Source organism: Coffea arabica, chromosome 11e (genome assembly GCF_036785885.1).
Source record: "Coffea arabica cultivar ET-39 chromosome 11e, Coffea Arabica ET-39 HiFi, whole genome shotgun sequence".
Classification (NCBI taxonomy): Eukaryota; Viridiplantae; Streptophyta; class Magnoliopsida; order Gentianales; family Rubiaceae; genus Coffea; species Coffea arabica.
The window spans coordinates 46,157,226-46,172,513 of record NC_092331.1 but is presented as its reverse complement, the minus strand read 5'-3'; the positions used below and the strand labels follow the sequence as shown (position 1 = coordinate 46,172,513).

Genomic DNA, 15,288 nt, shown 5'->3' with positions numbered 1-15,288 from the left:
AGTAAATAAATAAAAGGATAAGAGGAAAATGCTTGAATTGACGCTTAAAATGAATTTCGGTCTAGAAAAGCCACACTGCTTCGCAGGACGGGGTAGTTTAAAAGAATAAAGCGAAAGGAACATGGCGGGTGCGATCATACCAGCACTAATGCACCGGATCCCATCAGAACTCCGAAGTTAAGCGTGCTTGGGCGAGAGTAGTACTAGGATGGGTGACCCCCTGGGAAGTCCTCGTGTTGCACCCCTCTCTTTTTTGTTTCGAAATCCAAATTTCCTATTCGTTCTTTATCCTGTAGTAATTTAGCTCCGTCGGAACGATTGCTTAATATTTTGCTTCTTGTCGAAGCGTGAAGGAGGATCTGAAGGCGCGAGACAAATCAGGAACGGTACGGCTCGATCAAAGCCCGGATCGTCGCTCAAATTTGTCGGCGCAAATGTATCACCGCAACTAGGGGTGGCAATTTTCGACACGACCTGAAAACACGACACGAACCTAACACGAAATTAATGGGTTTGGGTTGAGGTTTCGGGAATTCGGGTCAGAATCGGGTTGGACCCGATGAACCCGAAAAGAAAACCGGTCGATTTCGGGTCAACCCGTGGTGACCTGATATGACCCGATATGACCCGTTTACGAATTAAAAATAATTTAATAAACATAAAAATAATTTTATCTAACTAAACTAAGTTATTCTTTTTTTCAAAGGCATTAATTACTTAATCCTAAACGAATTTATTTAATTTGTGTGAAGTTGAAATTATTATACTTGGACAAATAATATATTATATTATTTTTCACTTTTGTATTGTTTTAATTTATTTTATATTTTGCTTGGGATAAAACACTTTTACGGTGTTTAATTTATTTTAGATTTGATTTGGAATCATTTATTTAAATTTTTATTACTTGATTATGTAATTAGTTTTGTGAGAAATTGATTTTATTAGAAATTACAGTGATAAATTAATAAATTAAAATTAAGTTTCGGGTCATTTCGGGTCGACCCGCCGCCCCGTAAACCTGAAATTTTCGGGTTCGGGTCAGCATACCTGACCCGTCACGGGTTGGCGGGTCGGGGTTCGGGTCAACAGATTTTCTGGCGGGTCTGTTGACCCGAACCCGACCCGCCAACCTGATTTGGACCCGAATTGCCACCCCTAACTGCAAGCGTGAAGGATTGATTTCATGATAATTTAGAGTTGCGGGATGAGGGAAAAAAACAGGGTGCAAATCAATAACAAAAAAAAATATAAAGTAAATAAATAAAAGGATAAGAGGAAAATGCTTGAATTGACGCTTAAAATGAATTTCGGTCTAGAAAAGCCACACTGCTTCGCAGGACGGGGTAGTTTAAAAGAATAAAGCGAAAGGAACATGGCGGGTGCGATCATACCAGCACTAATGCACCGGATCCCATCAGAACTCCGAAGTTAAGCGTGCTTGGGCGAGAGTAGTACTAGGATGGGTGACCCCCTGGGAAGTCCTCGTGTTGCACCCCTCTCTTTTTTGTTTCGAAATCCAAATTTCCTATTCGTTCTTTATCCTGTAGTAATTTAGCTCCGTCGGAACGATTGCTTAATATTTTGCTTCTTGTCGAAGCGTGAAGGAGGATCTGAAGGCGCGAGACAAATCAGGAACGGTACGGCTCGATCAAAGCCCGGATCGTCGCTCAAATTTGTCGGCGCAAATGTATCACCGCAACTAGGGGTGGCAATTTTCGACACGACCTGAAAACACGACACGAACCTAACACGAAATTAATGGGTTTGGGTTGAGGTTTCGGGAATTCGGGTCAGAATCGGGTTGGACCCGATGAACCCGAAAAGAAAACCGGTCGATTTCGGGTCAACCCGTGGTGACCTGATATGACCCGATATGACCCGTTTACGAATTAAAAATAATTTAATAAACATAAAAATAATTTTATCTAACTAAACTAAGTTATTCTTTTTTTCAAAGGCATTAATTACTTAATCCTAAACGAATTTATTTAATTTGTGTGAAGTTGAAATTATTATACTTGGACAAATAATATATTATATTATTTTTCACTTTTGTATTGTTTTAATTTATTTTATATTTTGCTTGGGATAAAACACTTTTACGGTGTTTAATTTATTTTAGATTTGATTTGGAATCATTTATTTAAATTTTTATTACTTGATTATGTAATTAGTTTTGTGAGAAATTGATTTTATTAGAAATTACAGTGATAAATTAATAAATTAAAATTAAGTTTCGGGTCATTTCGGGTCGACCCGCCGCCCCGTAAACCTGAAATTTTCGGGTTCGGGTCAGCATACCTGACCCGTCACGGGTTGGCGGGTCGGGGTTCGGGTCAACAGATTTTCTGGCGGGTCTGTTGACCCGAACCCGACCCGCCAACCTGATTTGGACCCGAATTGCCACCCCTAACTGCAAGCGTGAAGGATTGATTTCATGATAATTTAGAGTTGCGGGATGAGGGAAAAAAACAGGGTGCAAATCAATAACAAAAAAAAATATAAAGTAAATAAATAAAAGGATAAGAGGAAAATGCTTGAATTGACGCTTAAAATGAATTTCGGTCTAGAAAAGCCACACTGCTTCGCAGGACGGGGTAGTTTAAAAGAATAAATCGAAAGGAACATGGCGGGTGCGATCATACCAGCACTAATGCACCGGATCCCATCAGAACTCCGAAGTTAAGCGTGCTTGGGCGAGAGTAGTACTAGGATGGGTGACCCCCTGGGAAGTCCTCGTGTTGCACCCCTCTCTTTTTTGTTTCGAAATCCAAATTTCCTATTCGTTCTTTATCCTGTAGTAATTTAGCTCCGTCGGAACGATTGCTTAATATTTTGCTTCTTGTCGAAGCGTGAAGGAGGATCTGAAGGCGCGAGACAAATCAGGAACGGTACGGCTCGATCAAAGCCCGGATCGTCGCTCAAATTTGTCGGCGCAAATGTATCACCGCAACTAGGGGTGGCAATTTTCGACACGACCTGAAAACACGACACGAACCTAACACGAAATTAATGGGTTTGGGTTGAGGTTTCGGGAATTCGGGTCAGAATCGGGTTGGACCCGATGAACCCGAAAAGAAAACCGGTCGATTTCGGGTCAACCCGTGGTGACCTGATATGACCCGATATGACCCGTTTACGAATTAAAAATAATTTAATAAACATAAAAATAATTTTATCTAACTAAACTAAGTTATTCTTTTTTTCAAAGGCATTAATTACTTAATCCTAAACGAATTTATTTAATTTGTGTGAAGTTGAAATTATTATACTTGGACAAATAATATATTATATTATTTTTCACTTTTGTATTGTTTTAATTTATTTTATATTTTGCTTGGGATAAAACACTTTTACGGTGTTTAATTTATTTTAGATTTGATTTGGAATCATTTATTTAAATTTTTATTACTTGATTATGTAATTAGTTTTGTGAGAAATTGATTTTATTAGAAATTACAGTGATAAATTAATAAATTAAAATTAAGTTTCGGGTCATTTCGGGTCGACCCGCCGCCCCGTAAACCTGAAATTTTCGGGTTCGGGTCAGCATACCTGACCCGTCACGGGTTGGCGGGTCGGGGTTCGGGTCAACAGATTTTCTGGCGGGTCTGTTGACCCGAACCCGACCCGCCAACCTGATTTGGACCCGAATTGCCACCCCTAACTGCAAGCGTGAAGGATTGATTTCATGATAATTTAGAGTTGCGGGATGAGGGAAAAAAACAGGGTGCAAATCAATAACAAAAAAAAATATAAAGTAAATAAATAAAAGGATAAGAGGAAAATGCTTGAATTGACGCTTAAAATGAATTTCGGTCTAGAAAAGCCACACTGCTTCGCAGGACGGGGTAGTTTAAAAGAATAAAGCGAAAGGAACATGGCGGGTGCGATCATACCAGCACTAATGCACCGGATCCCATCAGAACTCCGAAGTTAAGCGTGCTTGGGCGAGAGTAGTACTAGGATGGGTGACCCCCTGGGAAGTCCTCGTGTTGCACCCCTCTCTTTTTTGTTTCGAAATCCAAATTTCCTATTCGTTCTTTATCCTGTAGTAATTTAGCTCCGTCGGAACGATTGCTTAATATTTTGCTTCTTGTCGAAGCGTGAAGGAGGATCTGAAGGCGCGAGACAAATCAGGAACGGTACGGCTCGATCAAAGCCCGGATCGTCGCTCAAATTTGTCGGCGCAAATGTATCACCGCAACTAGGGGTGGCAATTTTCGACACGACCTGAAAACACGACACGAACCTAACACGAAATTAATGGGTTTGGGTTGAGGTTTCGGGAATTCGGGTCAGAATCGGGTTGGACCCGATGAACCCGAAAAGAAAACCGGTCGATTTCGGGTCAACCCGTGGTGACCTGATATGACCCGATATGACCCGTTTACGAATTAAAAATAATTTAATAAACATAAAAATAATTTTATCTAACTAAACTAAGTTATTCTTTTTTTCAAAGGCATTAATTACTTAATCCTAAACGAATTTATTTAATTTGTGTGAAGTTGAAATTATTATACTTGGACAAATAATATATTATATTATTTTTCACTTTTGTATTGTTTTAATTTATTTTATATTTTGCTTGGGATAAAACACTTTTACGGTGTTTAATTTATTTTAGATTTGATTTGGAATCATTTATTTAAATTTTTATTACTTGATTATGTAATTAGTTTTGTGAGAAATTGATTTTATTAGAAATTACAGTGATAAATTAATAAATTAAAATTAAGTTTCGGGTCATTTCGGGTCGACCCGCCGCCCCGTAAACCTGAAATTTTCGGGTTCGGGTCAGCATACCTGACCCGTCACGGGTTGGCGGGTCGGGGTTCGGGTCAACAGATTTTCTGGCGGGTCTGTTGACCCGAACCCGACCCGCCAACCTGATTTGGACCCGAATTGCCACCCCTAACTGCAAGCGTGAAGGATTGATTTCATGATAATTTAGAGTTGCGGGATGAGGGAAAAAAACAGGGTGCAAATCAATAACAAAAAAAAATATAAAGTAAATAAATAAAAGGATAAGAGGAAAATGCTTGAATTGACGCTTAAAATGAATTTCGGTCTAGAAAAGCCACACTGCTTCGCAGGACGGGGTAGTTTAAAAGAATAAAGCGAAAGGAACATGGCGGGTGCGATCATACCAGCACTAATGCACCGGATCCCATCAGAACTCCGAAGTTAAGCGTGCTTGGGCGAGAGTAGTACTAGGATGGGTGACCCCCTGGGAAGTCCTCGTGTTGCACCCCTCTCTTTTTTGTTTCGAAATCCAAATTTCCTATTCGTTCTTTATCCTGTAGTAATTTAGCTCCGTCGGAACGATTGCTTAATATTTTGCTTCTTGTCGAAGCGTGAAGGAGGATCTGAAGGCGCGAGACAAATCAGGAACGGTACGGCTCGATCAAAGCCCGGATCGTCGCTCAAATTTGTCGGCGCAAATGTATCACCGCAACTAGGGGTGGCAATTTTCGACACGACCTGAAAACACGACACGAACCTAACACGAAATTAATGGGTTTGGGTTGAGATTTCGGGAATTCGGGTCAGAATCGGGTTGGACCCGATGAACCCGAAAAGAAAACCGGTCGATTTCGGGTCAACCCGTGGTGACCTGATATGACCCGTTTACGAATTAAAAATAATTTAATAAACATAAAAATAATTTTATCTAACTAAACTAAGTTATTCTTTTTTTCAAAGGCATTAATTACTTAATCCTAAACGAATTTATTTAATTTGTGTGAAGTTGAAATTATTATACTTGGACAAATAATATATTATATTATTTTTCACTTTTGTATTGTTTTAATTTATTTTATATTTTGCTTGGGATAAAACACTTTTACGGTGTTTAATTTATTTTAGATTTGATTTGGAATCATTTATTTAAATTTTTATTACTTGATTATGTAATTAGTTTTGTGAGAAATTGATTTTATTAGAAATTACAGTGATAAATTAATAAATTAAAATTAAGTTTCGGGTCATTTCGGGTCGACCCGCCGCCCCGTAAACCTGAAATTTTCGGGTTCGGGTCAGCATACCTGACCCGTCACGGGTTGGCGGGTCGGGGTTCGGGTCAACAGATTTTCTGGCGGGTCTGTTGACCCGAACCCGACCCGCCAACCTGATTTGGACCCGAATTGCCACCCCTAACTGCAAGCGTGAAGGATTGATTTCATGATAATTTAGAGTTGCGGGATGAGGGAAAAAAACAGGGTGCAAATCAATAACAAAAAAAAATATAAAGTAAATAAATAAAAGGATAAGAGGAAAATGCTTGAATTGACGCTTAAAATGAATTTCGGTCTAGAAAAGCCACACTGCTTCGCAGGACGGGGTAGTTTAAAAGAATAAAGCGAAAGGAACATGGCGGGTGCGATCATACCAGCACTAATGCACCGGATCCCATCAGAACTCCGAAGTTAAGCGTGCTTGGGCGAGAGTAGTACTAGGATGGGTGACCCCCTGGGAAGTCCTCGTGTTGCACCCCTCTCTTTTTTGTTTCGAAATCCAAATTTCCTATTCGTTCTTTATCCTGTAGTAATTTAGCTCCGTCGGAACGATTGCTTAATATTTTGCTTCTTGTCGAAGCGTGAAGGAGGATCTGAAGGCGCGAGACAAATCAGGAACGGTACGGCTCGATCAAAGCCCGGATCGTCGCTCAAATTTGTCGGCGCAAATGTATCACCGCAACTAGGGGTGGCAATTTTCGACACGACCTGAAAACACGACACGAACCTAACACGAAATTAATGGGTTTGGGTTGAGGTTTCGGGAATTCGGGTCAGAATCGGGTTGGACCCGATGAACCCGAAAAGAAAACCGGTCGATTTCGGGTCAACCCGTGGTGACCTGATATGACCCGATATGACCCGTTTACGAATTAAAAATAATTTAATAAACATAAAAATAATTTTATCTAACTAAACTAAGTTATTCTTTTTTTCAAAGGCACTAATTACTTAATCCTAAACGAATTTATTTAATTTGTGTGAAGTTGAAATTATTATACTTGGACAAATAATATATTATATTATTTTTCACTTTTGTATTGTTTTAATTTATTTTATATTTTGCTTGGGATAAAACACTTTTACGGTGTTTAATTTATTTTAGATTTGATTTGGAATCATTTATTTAAATTTTTATTACTTGATTATGTAATTAGTTTTGTGAGAAATTGATTTTATTAGAAATTACAGTGATAAATTAATAAATTAAAATTAAGTTTCGGGTCATTTCGGGTCGACCCGCCGCCCCGTAAACCTGAAATTTTCGGGTTCGGGTCAGCATACCTGACCCGTCACGGGTTGGCGGGTCGGGGTTCGGGTCAACAGATTTTCTGGCGGGTCTGTTGACCCGAACCCGACCCGCCAACCTGATTTGGACCCGAATTGCCACCCCTAACTGCAAGCGTGAAGGATTGATTTCATGATAATTTAGAGTTGCGGGATGAGGGAAAAAAACAGGGTGCAAATCAATAACAAAAAAAAATATAAAGTAAATAAATAAAAGGATAAGAGGAAAATGCTTGAATTGACGCTTAAAATGAATTTCGGTCTAGAAAAGCCACACTGCTTCGCAGGACGGGGTAGTTTAAAAGAATAAATCGAAAGGAACATGGCGGGTGCGATCATACCAGCACTAATGCACCGGATCCCATCAGAACTCCGAAGTTAAGCGTGCTTGGGCGAGAGTAGTACTAGGATGGGTGACCCCCTGGGAAGTCCTCGTGTTGCACCCCTCTCTTTTTTGTTTCGAAATCCAAATTTCCTATTCGTTCTTTATCCTGTAGTAATTTAGCTCCGTCGGAACGATTGCTTAATATTTTGCTTCTTGTCGAAGCGTGAAGGAGGATCTGAAGGCGCGAGACAAATCAGGAACGGTACGGCTCGATCAAAGCCCGGATCGTCGCTCAAATTTGTCGGCGCAAATGTATCACCGCAACTAGGGGTGGCAATTTTCGACACGACCTGAAAACACGACACGAACCTAACACGAAATTAATGGGTTTGGGTTGAGGTTTCGGGAATTCGGGTCAGAATCGGGTTGGACCCGATGAACCCGAAAAGAAAACCGGTCGATTTCGGGTCAACCCGTGGTGACCTGATATGACCCGATATGACCCGTTTACGAATTAAAAATAATTTAATAAACATAAAAATAATTTTATCTAACTAAACTAAGTTATTCTTTTTTTCAAAGGCATTAATTACTTAATCCTAAACGAATTTATTTAATTTGTGTGAAGTTGAAATTATTATACTTGGACAAATAATATATTATATTATTTTTCACTTTTGTATTGTTTTAATTTATTTTATATTTTGCTTGGGATAAAACACTTTTACGGTGTTTAATTTATTTTAGATTTGATTTGGAATCATTTATTTAAATTTTTATTACTTGATTATGTAATTAGTTTTGTGAGAAATTGATTTTATTAGAAATTACAGTGATAAATTAATAAATTAAAATTAAGTTTCGGGTCATTTCGGGTCGACCCGCCGCCCCGTAAACCTGAAATTTTCGGGTTCGGGTCAGCATACCTGACCCGTCACGGGTTGGCGGGTCGGGGTTCGGGTCAACAGATTTTCTGGCGGGTCTGTTGACCCGAACCCGACCCGCCAACCTGATTTGGACCCGAATTGCCACCCCTAACTGCAAGCGTGAAGGATTGATTTCATGATAATTTAGAGTTGCGGGATGAGGGAAAAAAACAGGGTGCAAATCAATAACAAAAAAAAATATAAAGTAAATAAATAAAAGGATAAGAGGAAAATGCTTGAATTGACGCTTAAAATGAATTTCGGTCTAGAAAAGCCACACTGCTTCGCAGGACGGGGTAGTTTAAAAGAATAAAGCGAAAGGAACATGGCGGGTGCGATCATACCAGCACTAATGCACCGGATCCCATCAGAACTCCGAAGTTAAGCGTGCTTGGGCGAGAGTAGTACTAGGATGGGTGACCCCCTGGGAAGTCCTCGTGTTGCACCCCTCTCTTTTTTGTTTCGAAATCCAAATTTCCTATTCGTTCTTTATCCTGTAGTAATTTAGCTCCGTCGGAACGATTGCTTAATATTTTGCTTCTTGTCGAAGCGTGAAGGAGGATCTGAAGGCGCGAGACAAATCAGGAACGGTACGGCTCGATCAAAGCCCGGATCGTCGCTCAAATTTGTCGGCGCAAATGTATCACCGCAACTAGGGGTGGCAATTTTCGACACGACCTGAAAACACGACACGAACCTAACACGAAATTAATGGGTTTGGGTTGAGGTTTCGGGAATTCGGGTCAGAATCGGGTTGGACCCGATGAACCCGAAAAGAAAACCGGTCGATTTCGGGTCAACCCGTGGTGACCTGATATGACCCGATATGACCCGTTTACGAATTAAAAATAATTTAATAAACATAAAAATAATTTTATCTAACTAAACTAAGTTATTCTTTTTTTCAAAGGCACTAATTACTTAATCCTAAACGAATTTATTTAATTTGTGTGAAGTTGAAATTATTATACTTGGACAAATAATATATTATATTATTTTTCACTTTTGTATTGTTTTAATTTATTTTATATTTTGCTTGGGATAAAACACTTTTACGGTGTTTAATTTATTTTAGATTTGATTTGGAATCATTTATTTAAATTTTTATTACTTGATTATGTAATTAGTTTTGTGAGAAATTGATTTTATTAGAAATTACAGTGATAAATTAATAAATTAAAATTAAGTTTCGGGTCATTTCGGGTCGACCCGCCGCCCCGTAAACCTGAAATTTTCGGGTTCGGGTCAGCATACCTGACCCGTCACGGGTTGGCGGGTCGGGGTTCGGGTCAACAGATTTTCTGGCGGGTCTGTTGACCCGAACCCGACCCGCCAACCTGATTTGGACCCGAATTGCCACCCCTAACTGCAAGCGTGAAGGATTGATTTCATGATAATTTAGAGTTGCGGGATGAGGGAAAAAAACAGGGTGCAAATCAATAACAAAAAAAAATATAAAGTAAATAAATAAAAGAATAAGAGGAAAATGCTTGAATTGACGCTTAAAATGAATTTCGGTCTAGAAAAGCCACACTGCTTCGCAGGACGGGGTAGTTTAAAAGAATAAATCGAAAGGAACATGGCGGGTGCGATCATACCAGCACTAATGCACCGGATCCCATCAGAACTCCGAAGTTAAGCGTGCTTGGGCGAGAGTAGTACTAGGATGGGTGACCCCCTGGGAAGTCCTCGTGTTGCACCCCTCTCTTTTTTGTTTCGAAATCCAAATTTCCTATTCGTTCTTTATCCTGTAGTAATTTAGCTCCGTCGGAACGATTGCTTAATATTTTGCTTCTTGTCGAAGCGTGAAGGAGGATCTGAAGGCGCGAGACAAATCAGGAACGGTACGGCTCGATCAAAGCCCGGATCGTCGCTCAAATTTGTCGGCGCAAATGTATCACCGCAACTAGGGGTGGCAATTTTCGACACGACCTGAAAACACGACACGAACCTAACACGAAATTAATGGGTTTGGGTTGAGGTTTCGGGAATTCGGGTCAGAATCGGGTTGGACCCGATGAACCCGAAAAGAAAACCGGTCGATTTCGGGTCAACCCGTGGTGACCTGATATGACCCGATATGACCCGTTTACGAATTAAAAATAATTTAATAAACATAAAAATAATTTTATCTAACTAAACTAAGTTATTCTTTTTTTCAAAGGCATTAATTACTTAATCCTAAACGAATTTATTTAATTTGTGTGAAGTTGAAATTATTATACTTGGACAAATAATATATTATATTATTTTTCACTTTTGTATTGTTTTAATTTATTTTATATTTTGCTTGGGATAAAACACTTTTACGGTGTTTAATTTATTTTAGATTTGATTTGGAATCATTTATTTAAATTTTTATTACTTGATTATGTAATTAGTTTTGTGAGAAATTGATTTTATTAGAAATTACAGTGATAAATTAATAAATTAAAATTAAGTTTCGGGTCATTTCGGGTCGACCCGCCGCCCCGTAAACCTGAAATTTTCGGGTTCGGGTCAGCATACCTGACCCGTCACGGGTTGGCGGGTCGGGGTTCGGGTCAACAGATTTTCTGGCGGGTCTGTTGACCCGAACCCGACCCGCCAACCTGATTTGGACCCGAATTGCCACCCCTAACTGCAAGCGTGAAGGATTGATTTCATGATAATTTAGAGTTGCGGGATGAGGGAAAAAAACAGGGTGCAAATCAATAACAAAAAAAAATATAAAGTAAATAAATAAAAGGATAAGAGGAAAATGCTTGAATTGACGCTTAAAATGAATTTCGGTCTAGAAAAGCCACACTGCTTCGCAGGACGGGGTAGTTTAAAAGAATAAATCGAAAGGAACATGGCGGGTGCGATCATACCAGCACTAATGCACCGGATCCCATCAGAACTCCGAAGTTAAGCGTGCTTGGGCGAGAGTAGTACTAGGATGGGTGACCCCCTGGGAAGTCCTCGTGTTGCACCCCTCTCTTTTTTGTTTCGAAATCCAAATTTCCTATTCGTTCTTTATCCTGTAGTAATTTAGCTCCGTCGGAACGATTGCTTAATATTTTGCTTCTTGTCGAAGCGTGAAGGAGGATCTGAAGGCGCGAGACAAATCAGGAACGGTACGGCTCGATCAAAGCCCGGATCGTCGCTCAAATTTGTCGGCGCAAATGTATCACCGCAACTAGGGGTGGCAATTTTCGACACGACCTGAAAACACGACACGAACCTAACACGAAATTAATGGGTTTGGGTTGAGGTTTCGGGAATTCGGGTCAGAATCGGGTTGGACCCGATGAACCCGAAAAGAAAACCGGTCGATTTCGGGTCAACCCGTGGTGACCTGATATGACCCGATATGACCCGTTTACGAATTAAAAATAATTTAATAAACATAAAAATAATTTTATCTAACTAAACTAAGTTATTCTTTTTTTCAAAGGCATTAATTACTTAATCCTAAACGAATTTATTTAATTTGTGTGAAGTTGAAATTATTATACTTGGACAAATAATATATTATATTATTTTTCACTTTTGTATTGTTTTAATTTATTTTATATTTTGCTTGGGATAAAACACTTTTACGGTGTTTAATTTATTTTAGATTTGATTTGGAATCATTTATTTAAATTTTTATTACTTGATTATGTAATTAGTTTTGTGAGAAATTGATTTTATTAGAAATTACAGTGATAAATTAATAAATTAAAATTAAGTTTCGGGTCATTTCGGGTCGACCCGCCGCCCCGTAAACCTGAAATTTTCGGGTTCGGGTCAGCATACCTGACCCGTCACGGGTTGGCGGGTCGGGGTTCGGGTCAACAGATTTTCTGGCGGGTCTGTTGACCCGAACCCGACCCGCCAACCTGATTTGGACCCGAATTGCCACCCCTAACTGCAAGCGTGAAGGATTGATTTCATGATAATTTAGAGTTGCGGGATGAGGGAAAAAAACAGGGTGCAAATCAATAACAAAAAAAAATATAAAGTAAATAAATAAAAGGATAAGAGGAAAATGCTTGAATTGACGCTTAAAATGAATTTCGGTCTAGAAAAGCCACACTGCTTCGCAGGACGGGGTAGTTTAAAAGAATAAATCGAAAGGAACATGGCGGGTGCGATCATACCAGCACTAATGCACCGGATCCCATCAGAACTCCGAAGTTAAGCGTGCTTGGGCGAGAGTAGTACTAGGATGGGTGACCCCCTGGGAAGTCCTCGTGTTGCACCCCTCTCTTTTTTGTTTCGAAATCCAAATTTCCTATTCGTTCTTTATCCTGTAGTAATTTAGCTCCGTCGGAACGATTGCTTAATATTTTGCTTCTTGTCGAAGCGTGAAGGAGGATCTGAAGGCGCGAGACAAATCAGGAACGGTACGGCTCGATCAAAGCCCGGATCGTCGCTCAAATTTGTCGGCGCAAATGTATCACCGCAACTAGGGGTGGCAATTTTCGACACGACCTGAAAACACGACACGAACCTAACACGAAATTAATGGGTTTGGGTTGAGGTTTCGGGAATTCGGGTCAGAATCGGGTTGGACCCGATGAACCCGAAAAGAAAACCGGTCGATTTCGGGTCAACCCGTGGTGACCTGATATGACCCGATATGACCCGTTTACGAATTAAAAATAATTTAATAAACATAAAAATAATTTTATCTAACTAAACTAAGTTATTCTTTTTTTCAAAGGCATTAATTACTTAATCCTAAACGAATTTATTTAATTTGTGTGAAGTTGAAATTATTATACTTGGACAAATAATATATTATATTATTTTTCACTTTTGTATTGTTTTAATTTATTTTATATTTTGCTTGGGATAAAACACTTTTACGGTGTTTAATTTATTTTAGATTTGATTTGGAATCATTTATTTAAATTTTTATTACTTGATTATGTAATTAGTTTTGTGAGAAATTGATTTTATTAGAAATTACAGTGATAAATTAATAAATTAAAATTAAGTTTCGGGTCATTTCGGGTCGACCCGCCGCCCCGTAAACCTGAAATTTTCGGGTTCGGGTCAGCATACCTGACCCGTCACGGGTTGGCGGGTCGGGGTTCGGGTCAACAGATTTTCTGGCGGGTCTGTTGACCCGAACCCGACCCGCCAACCTGATTTGGACCCGAATTGCCACCCCTAACTGCAAGCGTGAAGGATTGATTTCATGATAATTTAGAGTTGCGGGATGAGGGAAAAAAACAGGGTGCAAATCAATAACAAAAAAAAATATAAAGTAAATAAATAAAAGGATAAGAGGAAAATGCTTGAATTGACGCTTAAAATGAATTTCGGTCTAGAAAAGCCACACTGCTTCGCAGGACGGGGTAGTTTAAAAGAATAAAGCGAAAGGAACATGGCGGGTGCGATCATACCAGCACTAATGCACCGGATCCCATCAGAACTCCGAAGTTAAGCGTGCTTGGGCGAGAGTAGTACTAGGATGGGTGACCCCCTGGGAAGTCCTCGTGTTGCACCCCTCTCTTTTTTGTTTCGAAATCCAAATTTCCTATTCGTTCTTTATCCTGTAGTAATTTAGCTCCGTCGGAACGATTGCTTAATATTTTGCTTCTTGTCGAAGCGTGAAGGAGGATCTGAAGGCGCGAGACAAATCAGGAACGGTACGGCTCGATCAAAGCCCGGATCGTCGCTCAAATTTGTCGGCGCAAATGTATCACCGCAACTAGGGGTGGCAATTTTCGACACGACCTGAAAACACGACACGAACCTAACACGAAATTAATGGGTTTGGGTTGAGGTTTCGGGAATTCGGGTCAGAATCGGGTTGGACCCGATGAACCCGAAAAGAAAACCGGTCGATTTCGGGTCAACCCGTGGTGACCTGATATGACCCGATATGACCCGTTTACGAATTAAAAATAATTTAATAAACATAAAAATAATTTTATCTAACTAAACTAAGTTATTCTTTTTTTCAAAGGCATTAATTACTTAATCCTAAACGAATTTATTTAATTTGTGTGAAGTTGAAATTATTATACTTGGACAAATAATATATTATATTATTTTTCACTTTTGTATTGTTTTAATTTATTTTATATTTTGCTTGGGATAAAACACTTTTACGGTGTTTAATTTATTTTAGATTTGATTTGGAATCATTTATTTAAATTTTTATTACTTGATTATGTAATTAGTTTTGTGAGAAATTGATTTTATTAGAAATTACAGTGATAAATTAATAAATTAAAATTAAGTTTCGGGTCATTTCGGGTCGACCCGCCGCCCCGTAAACCTGAAATTTTCGGGTTCGGGTCAGCATACCTGACCCGTCACGGGTTGGCGGGTCGGGGTTCGGGTCAACAGATTTTCTGGCGGGTCTGTTGACCCGAACCCGACCCGCCAACCTGATTTGGACCCGAATTGCCACCCCTAACTGCAAGCGTGAAGGATTGATTTCATGATAATTTAGAGTTGCGGGATGAGGGAAAAAAACAGGGTGCAAATCAATAACAAAAAAAAATATAAAGTAAATAAATAAAAGGATAAGAGGAAAATGCTTGAATTGACGCTTAAAATGAATTTCGGTCTAGAAAAGCCACACTGCTTCGCAGGACGGGGTAGTTTAAAAGAATAAAGCGAAAGGAACATGGCGGGTGCGATCATACCAGCACTAATGCACCGGATCCCATCAGAACTCCGAAGTTAAGCGTGCTTGGGCGAGAGTAGTACTAGGATGGGTGACCCCCTGGGAAGTCCTCGTGTTGCACCCCTCTCT

The 15,288-nt window shown here is 39.6% G+C and overlaps 13 non-coding genes across 13 annotated transcripts; all 13 read left to right on the top strand.

Moving 5' to 3' along the window:
• The first annotated feature begins 126 nt into the window (after positions 1-126).
• Positions 127-245, top strand: LOC140029541 (5S ribosomal RNA). The gene has a single exon (XR_011833447.1). It is a non-coding gene; the product is annotated as a 5S ribosomal RNA (ribosomal RNA).
• A 1,135-nt stretch (positions 246-1,380) lies between these two features.
• On the top strand, positions 1,381-1,499 carry LOC140029539 (5S ribosomal RNA). The gene has a single exon (XR_011833445.1). It is a non-coding gene; the product is annotated as a 5S ribosomal RNA (ribosomal RNA).
• Positions 1,500-2,634: 1,135 nt separating this feature from the next.
• On the top strand, positions 2,635-2,753 carry LOC140029538 (5S ribosomal RNA). The gene has a single exon (XR_011833444.1). It is a non-coding gene; the product is annotated as a 5S ribosomal RNA (ribosomal RNA).
• A 1,135-nt stretch (positions 2,754-3,888) lies between these two features.
• On the top strand, positions 3,889-4,007 carry LOC140029537 (5S ribosomal RNA). The gene has a single exon (XR_011833443.1). It is a non-coding gene; the product is annotated as a 5S ribosomal RNA (ribosomal RNA).
• A 1,135-nt stretch (positions 4,008-5,142) lies between these two features.
• Positions 5,143-5,261, top strand: LOC140029536 (5S ribosomal RNA). The gene has a single exon (XR_011833442.1). It is a non-coding gene; the product is annotated as a 5S ribosomal RNA (ribosomal RNA).
• Positions 5,262-6,386: 1,125 nt separating this feature from the next.
• Positions 6,387-6,505, top strand: LOC140029535 (5S ribosomal RNA). Its single transcript, XR_011833441.1, has one exon. It is a non-coding gene; the product is annotated as a 5S ribosomal RNA (ribosomal RNA).
• Positions 6,506-7,640: 1,135 nt separating this feature from the next.
• On the top strand, positions 7,641-7,759 carry LOC140029534 (5S ribosomal RNA). Its single transcript, XR_011833440.1, has one exon. It is a non-coding gene; the product is annotated as a 5S ribosomal RNA (ribosomal RNA).
• Positions 7,760-8,894: 1,135 nt separating this feature from the next.
• LOC140029533 (5S ribosomal RNA) lies at positions 8,895-9,013 on the top strand. The gene has a single exon (XR_011833439.1). It is a non-coding gene; the product is annotated as a 5S ribosomal RNA (ribosomal RNA).
• Positions 9,014-10,148: 1,135 nt separating this feature from the next.
• Positions 10,149-10,267, top strand: LOC140029532 (5S ribosomal RNA). Its single transcript, XR_011833438.1, has one exon. It is a non-coding gene; the product is annotated as a 5S ribosomal RNA (ribosomal RNA).
• Positions 10,268-11,402: 1,135 nt separating this feature from the next.
• Positions 11,403-11,521, top strand: LOC140029531 (5S ribosomal RNA). The gene has a single exon (XR_011833437.1). It is a non-coding gene; the product is annotated as a 5S ribosomal RNA (ribosomal RNA).
• A 1,135-nt stretch (positions 11,522-12,656) lies between these two features.
• Positions 12,657-12,775, top strand: LOC140029530 (5S ribosomal RNA). The gene has a single exon (XR_011833436.1). It is a non-coding gene; the product is annotated as a 5S ribosomal RNA (ribosomal RNA).
• A 1,135-nt stretch (positions 12,776-13,910) lies between these two features.
• On the top strand, positions 13,911-14,029 carry LOC140029528 (5S ribosomal RNA). Its single transcript, XR_011833434.1, has one exon. It is a non-coding gene; the product is annotated as a 5S ribosomal RNA (ribosomal RNA).
• A 1,135-nt stretch (positions 14,030-15,164) lies between these two features.
• Positions 15,165-15,283, top strand: LOC140029527 (5S ribosomal RNA). The gene has a single exon (XR_011833433.1). It is a non-coding gene; the product is annotated as a 5S ribosomal RNA (ribosomal RNA).
• Positions 15,284-15,288: the final 5 nt, after the last annotated feature.